This window comes from Schistocerca americana, chromosome 7 (genome assembly GCF_021461395.2).
Source record: "Schistocerca americana isolate TAMUIC-IGC-003095 chromosome 7, iqSchAmer2.1, whole genome shotgun sequence".
In the NCBI taxonomy this organism is placed as follows: domain Eukaryota; kingdom Metazoa; phylum Arthropoda; class Insecta; order Orthoptera; family Acrididae; genus Schistocerca; species Schistocerca americana.
In genome coordinates this window covers 428,757-443,825 of record NC_060125.1, presented here as the reverse complement: position 1 = coordinate 443,825, position 15,069 = coordinate 428,757, and positions in this window count along the sequence as shown.

The following is a 15,069-nucleotide window of genomic DNA, read 5'->3' as shown; positions in this document are numbered from 1 at the left end:
GAATCTATAACTAGTGTCACAGGAGTGGTTCAAAACATAGACAGTAACAAGAGTCAGTATACTTGTACTTAAGTCGGCATTGTGACTTTCGTATTTAATTCCGATGCAATTTCTGTGTTTCGTCGTCAATAAGAAGGTCAGAGGGATACAGTAAACCTGAAGTGAAGCATCAGAATCTGTAACTAATGTCACAGGAATGGTTCAAAACATAGACAGTAAGAAGAGTCTGTTTACTTGTACTTAAGTCGGCATTGTGCCTTCGTATTTAATTCCGATGCAATTTCTGTGTTTCATCGTCAATAAGAAGGTCAGAGGGATACAGTACACATGAAGTGAAGCATCGGAATCTATAACTAGTGTAACAGGAATGGTTCAAAAGTTAGACAGTAAGTAGAGTTAGTTTTCTTGTACTTAAGTCGGCATTGTGCCCTTTGTATTTAATTCCGATGCAATTTCTGTGTTTCATCGTCAATGAGAAGGTCAGAGGGATACAGTAAACCTGAAGTGAAGCATCAGAATCTGTAACTAATGTCACAGGAATGGTTCAAAACATAGACAGTAAGAAGAGTCAGTTTTCTTGTACCTAAATCGGCATTGTGCCTTTTGTATTTAATTCCGATGTAATTTCTGTGTTTCATCGTCAATAGGAAGGTCAGAGGGATACAGTAAACCTGAAGTGAAGCATCGGAATCTATAACTAGTGTCACAGGAATGGTTCAAAACATAGACAGTAAGAAGAGTCAGTTTTCTTGTACATAAGTCGGCATTGTGCCTTTTCTATTTAATTCCGATGCAATTTCTGTGTTTCATCGTCAATAAGAAGGTTGGAGGGATACAGTAAACCTGATGTGAAGCATCGGAATCTATAACTATAGTCACAGGAATGGGTCAAAACATAGACAGTAAGAAGAGTCAGTTTACTTGAACTTAAGTCGGCATTGTGCCTTTTGTATTTAATTCCAATGCAATATCTGTGTTTCATCGTCAATGGGTAGGTCAGAGTGATACAGTAAACCTGAAGTGAAGCATCGGAATCAATAACTAGTGTCACAGGAATGGTTCAAAACATAGACAGTAAGAAGAGTCAGTTTTCTTGTACTTAACCCGGCATTGAACCTTTTCTATTTAATTCCAATGCAATTTCTGTGTTTCGTCGTCAATAAGAAGGGCCAAGGGATACAGTAAACCTGAAGTGAAGCATCGGAATCTAAAACCCGTGTCATAGGAAAGGTTCAAAGCATAGACAGTAAGAGGTGTCAGTTTTCTTGTACTTAAGTCGGCATTGTGCCCTTTGGATTTAATTCCGATGCAATTTCTGTGTTTCCTCGTCAATAAGAAGGTCAGAGGGATACAGTAAACCTGAAGCGAAGCATCAGAATCTGTAACTAGTGTAACAGGAATGGTTCAAAACATAGACAGTAAGAAGAGTCAGTTTTCTTGTACTTAAATCGGCATTGTGCCTTTTCTATTTAATTCCGATGCAATTTCTGTGTTTCGTCGTGCATCTGAAGGTCCAAGGGATACAGTAAACCTGAAGTGAAGCATCGGAATCTAAAACTGGTCTCACAGGAAAGTTTCAAAACATAGACAGTAAGAAGGGCCAGTCTTCTTGTACTTGAGTCTGCATTGTGCCTTTTGTATTTAATTCCGATGCAATTTCTGTGTTTCATCGGCAATAAGACCGTCAGAGGGATACAGTAAACCTGAAGTGAAGCATCGGAATCCATAACTAGTGTCACCGGAATGGTTCAAAACATAGACAGTAAGAAGAGTCAGTTTTCTTGTACTTAAGTCGGCATTGTACCTTTTCTATGTAATTCCGATGCAATTTCTGTGTTTCGTCGTCAATAAGACTGGCCAAGGAATACAGTAAACCTGAAGTGAAGCATCGGAATCCAAAACCGGTTTCATAGAAAAGGTTCAAAACATAGACAGTAAGAAGAGCCAGTCTTCTTGTACTTGAGTAGGCGTTGTGATTTTTGTATTTAATTCCGATGCAATTTCTGTGTTTCATCGTCAATAAGAAGGTCCGAGGGATACAGTAAACCTGAAGTGAAGCATCGGAATATATAACTAGTGTCACAGGAATGGTTCAAATCATAGACAGTAAGAAGAGTCAGTTTTCTTATACTTAAGTCGGCATTGTGCCTTTTGTATTTAATTCCGATGAAATTTCTGTGTTTCATCGCCAATAACAGGGTCAGAGGGATACAGTAACCCTGAAGTGATGCATCGGAACCTATAACTAATGCCACAGGAATGGTTCAAAACATAGACAGTAAGAAGAGTCAGTTTTCTTGTACTTAAGTCGGCATTGTGCCTTTTCTATGTAATTCCGATGCAATTTCTGTGTTTCGTCGTCAATAAGAGGTGCCAAGGGATACAGTAAACCTGAAGTGAAGCATCGGAATCTAAAACCGGTCTCATAGGAAAGGTTCAAAACATAGACAGTAAGAGGAGCCAGTCATTTTGTACTTCAGTCGGCATTGCGAATTTTGTCTTTAATTCCTATGCAATTTCAGTGTATCATCGTCAGTAAGAAAGCCAGAGGGATACAGTAAACCAGAAGTGAAGCATCGGAATCTATAACTGGTGTCACAGGAATGGTTCAAATCGTAGACAGTAAGAAGTGTCAGTCTTCTTGTACTTAAGTCGACTTTGTGCCTTTTGTTTGTATTCCGATGCAATTTCTGTGTGTCATCGTCAATATGAAGGTCAGAGGGATGCAGTAAACCTGAAGTGAAGCATCGGAATCTAAAACTAGTGTCACAGGAATGGTTCAAAACATAGACAGTAACAAGAGTCAGTATACTTGTACTTAAGTCGGCATTGTGACTTTCGTATTTAATTCCGATGCAATTTCTGTGTTTCATCGTCAATAAGAAGGTCAGAGGGATACAGTAAACCTGTAGTGAAGTATCAGAATCTGTAACTAATGTCACAGGAATGATTCAAAACATAGACAGTAAGAAGAGTCAGTTTACTTGTACTTAAGTCGGCATTGTGCCTTTCGTATTTAATTCCGATGCAATTTCTGTGTCTCATCGTCAATAAGAAGGTCAGAGGGATACAGTAAACCTGAAGTGAAGCATCGGAATCTATAACTAGTGCAACAGGAATGGTTCAAAAGTTAGACAGTACGTAGAGTTAGTTTTCTTGTACTTAAGTCGGCATTGTGCCCTTTGTATTTAATTCCGATGCAATTTCTGTGTTTCATCGTCAATAAGAAGGTCATAGGGATACAGTAAACCTGAAGTGAAGCATCAGAATCTGTAACTAATGTCACAGGAATGGTTCAAAACATAGACAGTAAGAAGAGTCAGTTTTCTTGTACCTAAATCGGCATTGTGCCTTTTGTATTTAATTCCGATGTAATTTCTGTGTTTCATCGTCAATAGGAAGGTCAGAGGGATACAGTAAACCTGAAGTGAAGCATCGGAATCTATAACTAGTGTCACAGGAATGGTTCAATACATAGACAGTAAGAAGAGTCAGTTTTCTTGTACATAAGTCGGCATTGTGCCTTTTCTATTTAATTCCGATGCAATTTCTGTGTTTCGTCGTGAATCTGAAGCTCCAAGGGAAACACTAAACCTGAAGTGAAGCATCGGAATCTAAAACTGGTCTCACAGGAAAGTTTCAAAACATAGACAGTAAGAAGGGCCAGTCTTCTTGTACTTGAGTCTGCATTGTGCCTTTTGTATTTAGTTGCGATGCAATTTCTGTGTTTCATCGGCAATAAGTCCGTCAGAGGGATACAGTAAACCTGAAGTGAAACATCGGAATCTATAACTAGTGTCACCGGAACGGTTCAAAACATAGACAGTAAGAAGAGTCAGTTTTCTTGTACTTAAGTCGGCATTGTGCCTTTTCTATGTAATTCCGATGCAATTTCTGTGTTTCGTCGTCAATAAGACTGGCCAAGGAATACAGTAAACCTGAAGTGAAGCATCGGAGTCTAAAACCGGTTTGATAGAAAAGGTTCACAACATAGACAGTAAGAAGAGCCAGTCTTCTTGTACTTGAGTCTGCATTTTGGCTTTTGTATTTAATTCCGATGCAATTTCTGTGTTTCATCGTCAATCAGAAGGTCAGAGGAATACATTAAACCTGAAGTGAAGCATCGGAATCCATAACTAGTGTCACAGCAATGGTTCAAAACATAGACAGTAAGAAGAGTCAGTCTTCTTGTACTTAGGTAGGCATTGTGCCTTTTCTATTTAATTCCGATGCAATTTCTGTGTTTCGTCGTCAATAAGAATGGCCAAGGGATACAGTAAACCTGAAGTGAAGCTTCGGAATCTAAAACTGGTCTCATAGGAAAGGTTCAAATCATAGACAGTAAGAAGAGCCAGTCTTTTTGTACTTGAGGCGGCATTGTGTCTTTCGTATTTATTTCCGATGCAATTTCTCCGTTTCATCGTCAATAAGAAGGTCAGAGGGATACAGTAAACCTGAAGTGAAGCATAGGAATCCATATCTAGTGTCACAGGAATGTTTCAAAGCATAGACAGTAAGAAGTGTCAGTTTTCCTATAATTAGGTCGGCATTGTGCCTTTTGTATTTAATTCCGATGTAATTTCTGTGTTTCATCGTCAATAACAAGGTCAGAGGGATACAGTAAACCTGAAGTGATGCATCGGAACCTATAACAAGTGCCACAGGAATAGTTCAAAACATAGACAGTAAGAAGAGTCAGTTTTCTTGTACTTAAGTCGGCATTGTGCCTTTTCTATGTAATTTCGATGCAATTTCTGTGTTTCGTCGTCAATAAGAGGTGCCAAGGGATACAGTAAACCTGAAGTGAAGCATCGGAATCTAAAACCGGTCTCATAGGAAAGGTTCAAAACATAGACAGTAAGAGGAGCCAGTCATTTTGTACTTCAGTCGGCATTGTGAATTTTATCTTTCATTCCTATGCAATTTCAGTGCTTCATCGTCAGTAAGAAAGCCAGAGGGATACAGTAAACCTGAAGTGAAGCATCGGAATCTATAACTAGTGTCACAGGAATGGTTCAAAACATAGACAGTAACAAGAGTCAGTATACTTGTACTTAAGTCGGCATTGTGCCTTCGGATTTAATTCCGATGCAATTTCTGTGTTTCATCGTCAATAAGAAGGTCAGAGGGATACAGTAAACCTGAAGTGAAGCATCGGAATCTATAACTAGTGTAACAGGAATGGTTCAAAAGTTAGACAGTAAGTAGAGTTAGCTTTCTTGTACTTAAGTCGGCATTGTGCCCTTCGTATTTAATTCCGATGCAATTTCTGTGTTTCATCGTCAATAAGAAGGTCAGAGGGATACAGTAAACCTGAAGTGAAACATCAGAATCTGTAACTAATGTCACAGGAATGGTTCAAAACATAGACAGTAAGAAGAGTCAGTTTTCTTGTACCTAAATCGGCACTGTGCCTTTTGTATTTAATTCCGATGTAATTTCTGTGTTTCATCGTCAATAGGAAGGTCAGAGGGATACAGTAAACCTGAAGTGAAGCATCGGAATCTATAACTAGTGTCACAGGAATGGTTCAAAACATAGACAGTAAGAAGAGTCAGTTTTCTTGTACATAAGTCGGCATTGTGCCTTTTCTATTTAATTCCGATGCAATTTCTGTGTTTCATCGTCAATAAGAAGGTTGGAGGGATACAGTAAAGCTGATGTGAAGCATCGGAATCTATAACTAGAGTCACAGGAATGGGTCAAAACATAGACAGTAAGAAGAGTCAGTTTACTTGAACTTAAGTCGGCATTGTGCCTTTTGTATTTAATTCCAATGCAATATCTGTGTTTCATCGTCAATGGGTAGGTCAGAGTGATACAGTAAACCTGAAGTGAAGCATCGGAATCAATAACTAGTGTCACAGGAATGGTTCAAAACATAGACAGTAAGAAGAGTCAGTTTTCTTGTACTTAACCCGGCATTGAACCTTTTCTATTTAATTCCAATGCAATTTCTGTGTTTCCTCGTCAATAAGAAGGTCAAGGGATACAGTAAACCTGAAGTGAAGCATCGGAATCTAAAACCGGTGTCATAGGAAAGGTTCAAAGCATAGACAGTAAGAAGAGCCAGTCTTTTTGTACTTGAGGCGACATTGTGCCTTTTGTATTTAATTCCGATGCAATTTATGTGTTTCATCGTCAATAAGAAAGTCAGAGGGATACAGTAAACCTGAAGTGAAGCTTCGGAATCTATAACTAGTGTCACAGGAATGGTTCAAATCGTAGACAGTAAGAAGAATCAGTCTTCTTGTACTTAAGTCGGCATTGTGCTTTTTGTATTTAATTCCGAAGCAATTTCTGTGTTTCATCGTCAATAAGAAGGTCAGAGGGTTACAGTAAACCTGATGTGAAGCATCGGAAACTATAACTAGTGTCACAGGAATGGCTCAAAACATAGACAGTAAGAAGAGTCAGTTTACCTGTACTTAAGTCGGCATTGTGCCTTTTGTATTTAATTTCGATGCAATTTCTGTGTTTCATCGTCAATAAGAAGGTCAGAGAGATACAGTAAACCTGAAGTGAAGCATCGGAATCTATAACTAGTGTAACAGGAATGGTTCAAAACATAGACAGTAAGAGGTGTCAGTTTTCTTGTACTTAAGTCGGCATTGTGCCCTTTGGATTTAATTCCGATGCAATTTCTGTGTTTCCTCGTCAATAAGAAGGTCAGAGGGATACAGTAAACCTGAAGCGAAGCATCAGAATCTGTAACTAGTGTAACAGGAATGGTTCAAAACATAGACAGTAAGAAGAGTCAGTTTTCTTGACTTAAATCGGCATTGTGCCTTTTCTATTTAATTCCGATGCAATTTCTGTGTTTCGTCGTGCATCTGAAGGTCCAAGGGATACAGTAAACCTGAAGTGAAGCATCGGAATCTAAAACTGGTCTCACAGGAAAGTTTCAAAACATAGACAGTAAGAAGGGCCAGTCTTCTTGTACTTGTGTCTGCATTGTGATTTTTGTATTTAATTCCGATGCAATTTCTGTGTTTCATCGGCAATAAGACCGTCAGAGGGATACAGTAAACCTGAAGTGAAGCATCGGAATCCATAACTAGTGTCACCGGAATGGTTCAAAACATAGACAGTAAGAAGAGTCAGTTTTCTTGTACTTAAGTCGGCATTGTACCTTTTCTATGTAATTCCGATGCAATTTCTGTGTTTCGTCGTCAATAAGACTGGCCAAGGAATACAGTAAAACTGAAGTGAAGCATCGGAATCTAAAACCGGTTTCATAGAAAAGGTTCAAAACATAGACAGTAAGAAGAGCCAGTCTTCTTGTACTTGAGTAGGCATTGTGATTTTTGTATTTAATTCCGATGCAATTTCTGTGTTTCATCGTCAATAAGAAGGTCCGAGGGATACAGTAAACCTGAAGTGAAGCATCGGAATATATAACTAGTGTCACAGGATTGGTTCAAATCATAGACAGTAAGAAGAGTCAGTTTTCTTATACTTAAGTCGGCATTGTGCCTTTTGTATTTAATTCCGATGAAATTTCTGTGTTTCATCGCCAATAACAGGGTCAGAGGGATACAGTAACCCTGAAGTGATGCATCGGAACCTATAACTAGTGCCACAGGAATGGTTCAAAACATAGACAGTAAGAAGAGTCAGTTTTCTTGTACTTAAGTCGGCATTGTGCCTTTTCTATGTAATTCCGATGCAATTTCTGTGTTTCGTCGTCAATAAGAGGTGCCAAGGGATACAGTAAACCTGAAGTGAAGCATCGGAATCTAAAACCGGTCTCACAGAAAGGTTCAAACCATAGACAGTAAGAGGAGCCAGTCATTTTGTACTTCAGTCGGCATTGCGAATTTTGTCTTTAATTCCTATGCAATTTCAGTGTTTCATCGTCAGTAAGAAAGCCAGAGGGATACAGTAAACCTGAAGTGAAGCATCGGAATCTATAACTAGTGTCACAGGAATGGTTCAAAATATAGACAGTAGGAAGCGTCAGTCTTCTAGTACTTAAGTCGGCATTGTGCCTTTTGTATTTAATTCCGATGCAATTTCTGTGTGTCATCGTCAATATGAAGGTCAGAGGGATGCAGTAAACCTGAAGTGAAGCATCCGAATCTAAAACTAGTGTCACAGGAATGGTTCAAAACATAGACAGTAACAAGAGTCAGTATACTTGTACTTAAGTCGGCATTGTGACTTTCGTATTTAATTCCGATGCAATTTCTGTGTTTCATCGTCAATAAGAAGGTCAGAGGGATACAGTAAACCTGAAGTGAAGCATCAGAATCTGTAGCTAATGTCACAGGAATGATTCAAAACATAGACAGTAATAAGAGTCAGTTTACTTGTACCTAAATCGGCATTGTGCCTTTTGTATTTAATTCCGATGCAATTTCTGTGTTTCATCGTCAATAAGAAGGTCATAGGGATACAGTAAACCTGAAGTGAAGCATCAGAATCTGTAACAAATGTCACAGGAATGGTTCAAAACATAGACAGTAAGAAGAGTCAGTTTTCTTGTACCTAAATCGGCATTGTGCCTTTTGTATTTAATTCCGATGTAATTTCTGTGTTTCATCGTCAATAGGAAGGTCAGAGGGATACAGTAAACCTGAAGTGAAGCATCGGAATCTATAACTAGTGTCACAGGAATGGTTCAATACATAGACGGTAAGAAGAGTCAGTTTTCTTGTACATAAGTCGGCATTGTGCCTTTTCTATTTAATTCCGATGCAATTTCTGTGTTTCATCGTCAATAAGAAGGTTGGAGGGATACAGTAAACCTGAAGTGAAGCATCGGAATCTATAACTAGAGTCACAGGAATGGGTCAAAACAAAGACAGTAAGAAGAGTCAGTTTACTTGAACTTAAGTCAGCATTGTGCCTTTTGTATTTAATTCCAATGCAATATCTGTGTTTCATCGTCAACGGGTAGGTCAGAGTGATACAGTAAACCTGAAGTGAAGCATCGGAATCAATAACTAGTGTCACAGGAATGGTTCAAAACATAGACAGTAAGAAGAGTCAGTTTTCTTGTACTTAAGTCGGCATTGTGCCTTTTCTATGTAATTCCGATGCAATTTCTGTGTTACGTCGTCAATAAGACTGGCCAAGGAATACAGTAAACCTGACGTGAAGCATCGGAATCTAAAACCGGTTTCATAGAAAAGGTTCAAAACATAGACAGTAAGAAGAGCCAGTCTTCTTGTACTTGAGTCGGCATTGTGATTTTTGTATTTAATTCCGATGCAATTTCTGTGTTTCATCGTCAATAAGAAGGTCCGAGGGATACAGTAAACCTGAAGTGAAGCATCGGAATATATAACTAGTGTCACAGGAATGGTTCAAATCATAGACAGTAAGAAGAGTCGATTTTCTTATACTTAAGTCGGCATTGTGCCTTTTGTATTTAATTCCAATGAAATTTCTGTGTTTCATCGTCAATAACAGGGTCAGAGGGATACAGTAAACCTAAAGTGATGCATCGGAATTTATAATTAGTGTCACAGGAATGATTCAAAACATAGACAGTAAGAAGAGTCAGTTTTCTTGTACTTGAGTCGTCATTGTGCCCTTTCTATTTAATTCCCATGCAGTTTCTGTGTTACGTCGTCAATAAGAAGGTCAGAGGGAAACAGTAAACCTGAAGTGAAGCATCGGAATCTAAAACCGGTCTCACAGGAAAGGATCAAAACATAGACAGAAAGAAGGGTCAGTTTTCTTGACTTAAATCGGCATTGTGCCTTTTCTAATTCATTCCGATGCAATTTCTGTGTTTGATCGTCAATAAGAAGGTCGGAGGGATACAATAAAGCAGAAATGAAGCATCGGAATCTATAAAAAGGTTCACAGGAATGGTTCAAAACATTGACAGTAAGAAGACTCAGTTTCCTTGTGCTTAAGTCGGCGTTGTGACTTTTGTATTTAATTCCGATGCAATTTCTGTTTTTCATCGTCAATAAGAATATCCAAGGGATACAGTAAACCTAAAGTCAAGCATCGGAAACTTAAACTTGTCTCACAGGAAAGGTTCAAAATATAGACAGTAAGAAGAGCCAGTCTTCTTGTACTTGAGTCATCATTGTGCCTTTTGTATTTATTTCCGATGCAATTCCTGTGTTTCATCGTCAATAAGAAGGTCAGAGGGATACAGTAAACCTGAAGTGATGCATCGGAATCCATGACTAATGTCACAGGAATGGTTCAAAGCATAAAGAGTAAGAAGTGTCAGTTTTCTTATAATTAAGTCGCCATTGTGCCTTTTGTATTTAATTCCGATGCAATTTCTGTGTCTCATCTTCAATAGGAAAGTCAGAGGGATACAGTAAACCTGAAGTGAAGCATCGGAATCTATAACTAGTGGCACAGGAATGGTTCAAAACATAGACAGTAAGGAGAGTCAGTTTGCTTGTACTTACGTCGGCATTGTGCCTTTTGTATTTAATTCCGACGCAATTTCTGTGTTAATCGTCAATAAGAAAGTCAGAGGGATACAGTAGACATGAAGTAAGGCATCGGAATCTATAACTAGTGTCACAGGAATGATTCGAATCATAGACAGTAAGAAGAGTCAGTTTTCTTGTACTTAACCCGGCATTGAACCTTTTCTATTTAATTCCAATGCAATTTCTGTGTTTCCTCGTCAATAAGAAGGTCAAGGGATACAGTAAACCTGAAGTGAAGCATCGGAATCTAAAACCGGTGTCATAGGAAAGGTTCAAAGCATAGACAGTAAGAAGAGCCAGTCTTTTTGTACTTGAGGCGACATTGTGCCTTTTGTATTTAATTCCGATGCAATTTATGTGTTTCATCGTCAATAAGAAAGTCAGAGGGATACAGTAAACCTGAAGTGAAGCTTCGGAATCTATAACTAGTGTCACAGGAATGGTTCAAATCGTAGACAGTAAGAAGAATCAGTCTTCTTGTACTTAAGTCGGCATTGTGCTTTTTGTATTTAATTCCGAAGCAATTTCTGTGTTTCATCGTCAATAAGAAGGTCAGAGGGTTACAGTAAACCTGATGTGAAGCATCGGAAACTATAACTAGTGTCACAGGAATGGCTCAAAACATAGACAGTAAGAAGAGTCAGTTTACCTGTACTTAAGTCGGCATTGTGCCTTTTGTATTTAATTTCGATGCAATTTCTGTGTTTCATCGTCAATAAGAAGGTCAGAGAGATACAGTAAACCTGAAGTGAAGCATCGGAATCTATAACTAGTGTAACAGGAATGGTTCAAAACATAGACAGTAAGAGGTGTCAGTTTTCTTGTACTTAAGTCGGCATTGTGCCCTTTGGATTTAATTCCGATGCAATTTCTGTGTTTCCTCGTCAATAAGAAGGTCAGAGGGATACAGTAAACCTGAAGCGAAGCATCAGAATCTGTAACTAGTGTAACAGGAATGGTTCAAAACATAGACAGTAAGAAGAGTCAGTTTTCTTGACTTAAATCGGCATTGTGCCTTTTCTATTTAATTCCGATGCAATTTCTGTGTTTCGTCGTGCATCTGAAGGTCCAAGGGATACAGTAAACCTGAAGTGAAGCATCGGAATCTAAAACTGGTCTCACAGGAAAGTTTCAAAACATAGACAGTAAGAAGGGCCAGTCTTCTTGTACTTGTGTCTGCATTGTGATTTTTGTATTTAATTCCGATGCAATTTCTGTGTTTCATCGGCAATAAGACCGTCAGAGGGATACAGTAAACCTGAAGTGAAGCATCGGAATCCATAACTAGTGTCACCGGAATGGTTCAAAACATAGACAGTAAGAAGAGTCAGTTTTCTTGTACTTAAGTCGGCATTGTACCTTTTCTATGTAATTCCGATGCAATTTCTGTGTTTCGTCGTCAATAAGACTGGCCAAGGAATACAGTAAAACTGAAGTGAAGCATCGGAATCTAAAACCGGTTTCATAGAAAAGGTTCAAAACATAGACAGTAAGAAGAGCCAGTCTTCTTGTACTTGAGTAGGCATTGTGATTTTTGTATTTAATTCCGATGCAATTTCTGTGTTTCATCGTCAATAAGAAGGTCCGAGGGATACAGTAAACCTGAAGTGAAGCATCGGAATATATAACTAGTGTCACAGGATTGGTTCAAATCATAGACAGTAAGAAGAGTCAGTTTTCTTATACTTAAGTCGGCATTGTGCCTTTTGTATTTAATTCCGATGAAATTTCTGTGTTTCATCGCCAATAACAGGGTCAGAGGGATACAGTAACCCTGAAGTGATGCATCGGAACCTATAACTAGTGCCACAGGAATGGTTCAAAACATAGACAGTAAGAAGAGTCAGTTTTCTTGTACTTAAGTCGGCATTGTGCCTTTTCTATGTAATTCCGATGCAATTTCTGTGTTTCGTCGTCAATAAGAGGTGCCAAGGGATACAGTAAACCTGAAGTGAAGCATCGGAATCTAAAACCGGTCTCACAGAAAGGTTCAAACCATAGACAGTAAGAGGAGCCAGTCATTTTGTACTTCAGTCGGCATTGCGAATTTTGTCTTTAATTCCTATGCAATTTCAGTGTTTCATCGTCAGTAAGAAAGCCAGAGGGATACAGTAAACCTGAAGTGAAGCATCGGAATCTATAACTAGTGTCACAGGAATGGTTCAAAATATAGACAGTAGGAAGCGTCAGTCTTCTAGTACTTAAGTCGGCATTGTGCCTTTTGTATTTAATTCCGATGCAATTTCTGTGTGTCATCGTCAATATGAAGGTCAGAGGGATGCAGTAAACCTGAAGTGAAGCATCCGAATCTAAAACTAGTGTCACAGGAATGGTTCAAAACATAGACAGTAACAAGAGTCAGTATACTTGTACTTAAGTCGGCATTGTGACTTTCGTATTTAATTCCGATGCAATTTCTGTGTTTCATCGTCAATAAGAAGGTCAGAGGGATACAGTAAACCTGAAGTGAAGCATCAGAATCTGTAGCTAATGTCACAGGAATGATTCAAAACATAGACAGTAATAAGAGTCAGTTTACTTGTACTTAAGTCGGCATTGTGCCTTTCGTATTTAATTCCGATGCAATTTCTGTGTTCAATCGTCAATAAGAAGGTCAGAGGGATACAGTAAACCTAAAGTGAAGCATCGGAATCTATAACTAGTGTAACAGGAATGGTTCAAAAGTTAGACAGTACGTAGAGTTAGTTTTCTTGTACTTAAGTCGGCATTGTGCCCTTTGTATTTAATTCCGATGCAATTTCTGTGTTTCATCGTCAATAAGAAGGTCATAGGGATACAGTAAACCTGAAGTGAAGCATCAGAATCTGTAACAAATGTCACAGGAATGGTTCAAAACATAGACAGTAAGAAGAGTCAGTTTTCTTGTACCTAAATCGGCATTGTGCCTTTTGTATTTAATTCCGATGTAATTTCTGTGTTTCATCGTCAATAGGAAGGTCAGAGGGATACAGTAAACCTGAAGTGAAGCATCGGAATCTATAACTAGTGTCACAGGAATGGTTCAATACATAGACGGTAAGAAGAGTCAGTTTTCTTGTACATAAGTCGGCATTGTGCCTTTTCTATTTAATTCCGATGCAATTTCTGTGTTTCATCGTCAATAAGAAGGTTGGAGGGATACAGTAAACCTGAAGTGAAGCATCGGAATCTATAACTAGAGTCACAGGAATGGGTCAAAACAAAGACAGTAAGAAGAGTCAGTTTACTTGAACTTAAGTCAGCATTGTGCCTTTTGTATTTAATTCCAATGCAATATCTGTGTTTCATCGTCAACGGGTAGGTCAGAGTGATACAGTAAACCTGAAGTGAAGCATCGGAATCAATAACTAGTGTCACAGGAATGGTTCAAAACATAGACAGTAAGAAGAGTCAGTTTTCTTGTACTTAAGTCGGCATTGTGCCTTTTCTATGTAATTCCGATGCAATTTCTGTGTTACGTCGTCAATAAGACTGGCCAAGGAATACAGTAAACCTGACGTGAAGCATCGGAATCTAAAACCGGTTTCATAGAAAAGGTTCAAAACATAGACAGTAAGAAGAGCCAGTCTTCTTGTACTTGAGTCGGCATTGTGATTTTTGTATTTAATTCCGATGCAATTTCTGTGTTTCATCGTCAATAAGAAGGTCCGAGGGATACAGTAAACCTGAAGTGAAGCATCGGAATATATAACTAGTGTCACAGGAATGGTTCAAATCATAGACAGTAAGAAGAGTCGATTTTCTTATACTTAAGTCGGCATTGTGCCTTTTGTATTTAATTCCAATGAAATTTCTGTGTTTCATCGTCAATAACAGGGTCAGAGGGATACAGTAAACCTAAAGTGATGCATCGGAATTTATAATTAGTGTCACAGGAATGATTCAAAACATAGACAGTAAGAAGAGTCAGTTTTCTTGTACTTGAGTCGTCATTGTGCCCTTTCTATTTAATTCCCATGCAGTTTCTGTGTTACGTCGTCAATAAGAAGGTCAGAGGGAAACAGTAAACCTGAAGTGAAGCATCGGAATCTAAAACCGGTCTCACAGGAAAGGATCAAAACATAGACAGAAAGAAGGGTCAGTTTTCTTGACTTAAATCGGCATTGTGCCTTTTCTAATTCATTCCGATGCAATTTCTGTGTTTGATCGTCAATAAGAAGGTCGGAGGGATACAATAAAGCAGAAATGAAGCATCGGAATCTATAAAAAGGTTCACAGGAATGGTTCAAAACATTGACAGTAAGAAGACTCAGTTTCCTTGTGCTTAAGTCGGCGTTGTGACTTTTGTATTTAATTCCGATGCAATTTCTGTTTTTCATCGTCAATAAGAATATCCAAGGGATACAGTAAACCTAAAGTCAAGCATCGGAATCTTAAACTTGTCTCACAGGAAAGGTTCAAAATATAGACAGTAAGAAGAGCCAGTCTTCTTGTACTTGAGTCATCATTGTGCCTTTTGTATTTATTTCCGATGCAATTCCTGTGTTTCATCGTCAATAAGAAGGTCAGAGGGATACAGTAAACCTGAAGTGATGCATCGGAATCCATGACTAATGTCACAGGAATGGTTCAAAGCATAAAGAGTAAGAAGTGTCAGTTTTCTTATAATTAAGTCGCCATTGTGCCTTTTGTATTTAATTCCGATGCAATTTCTGTG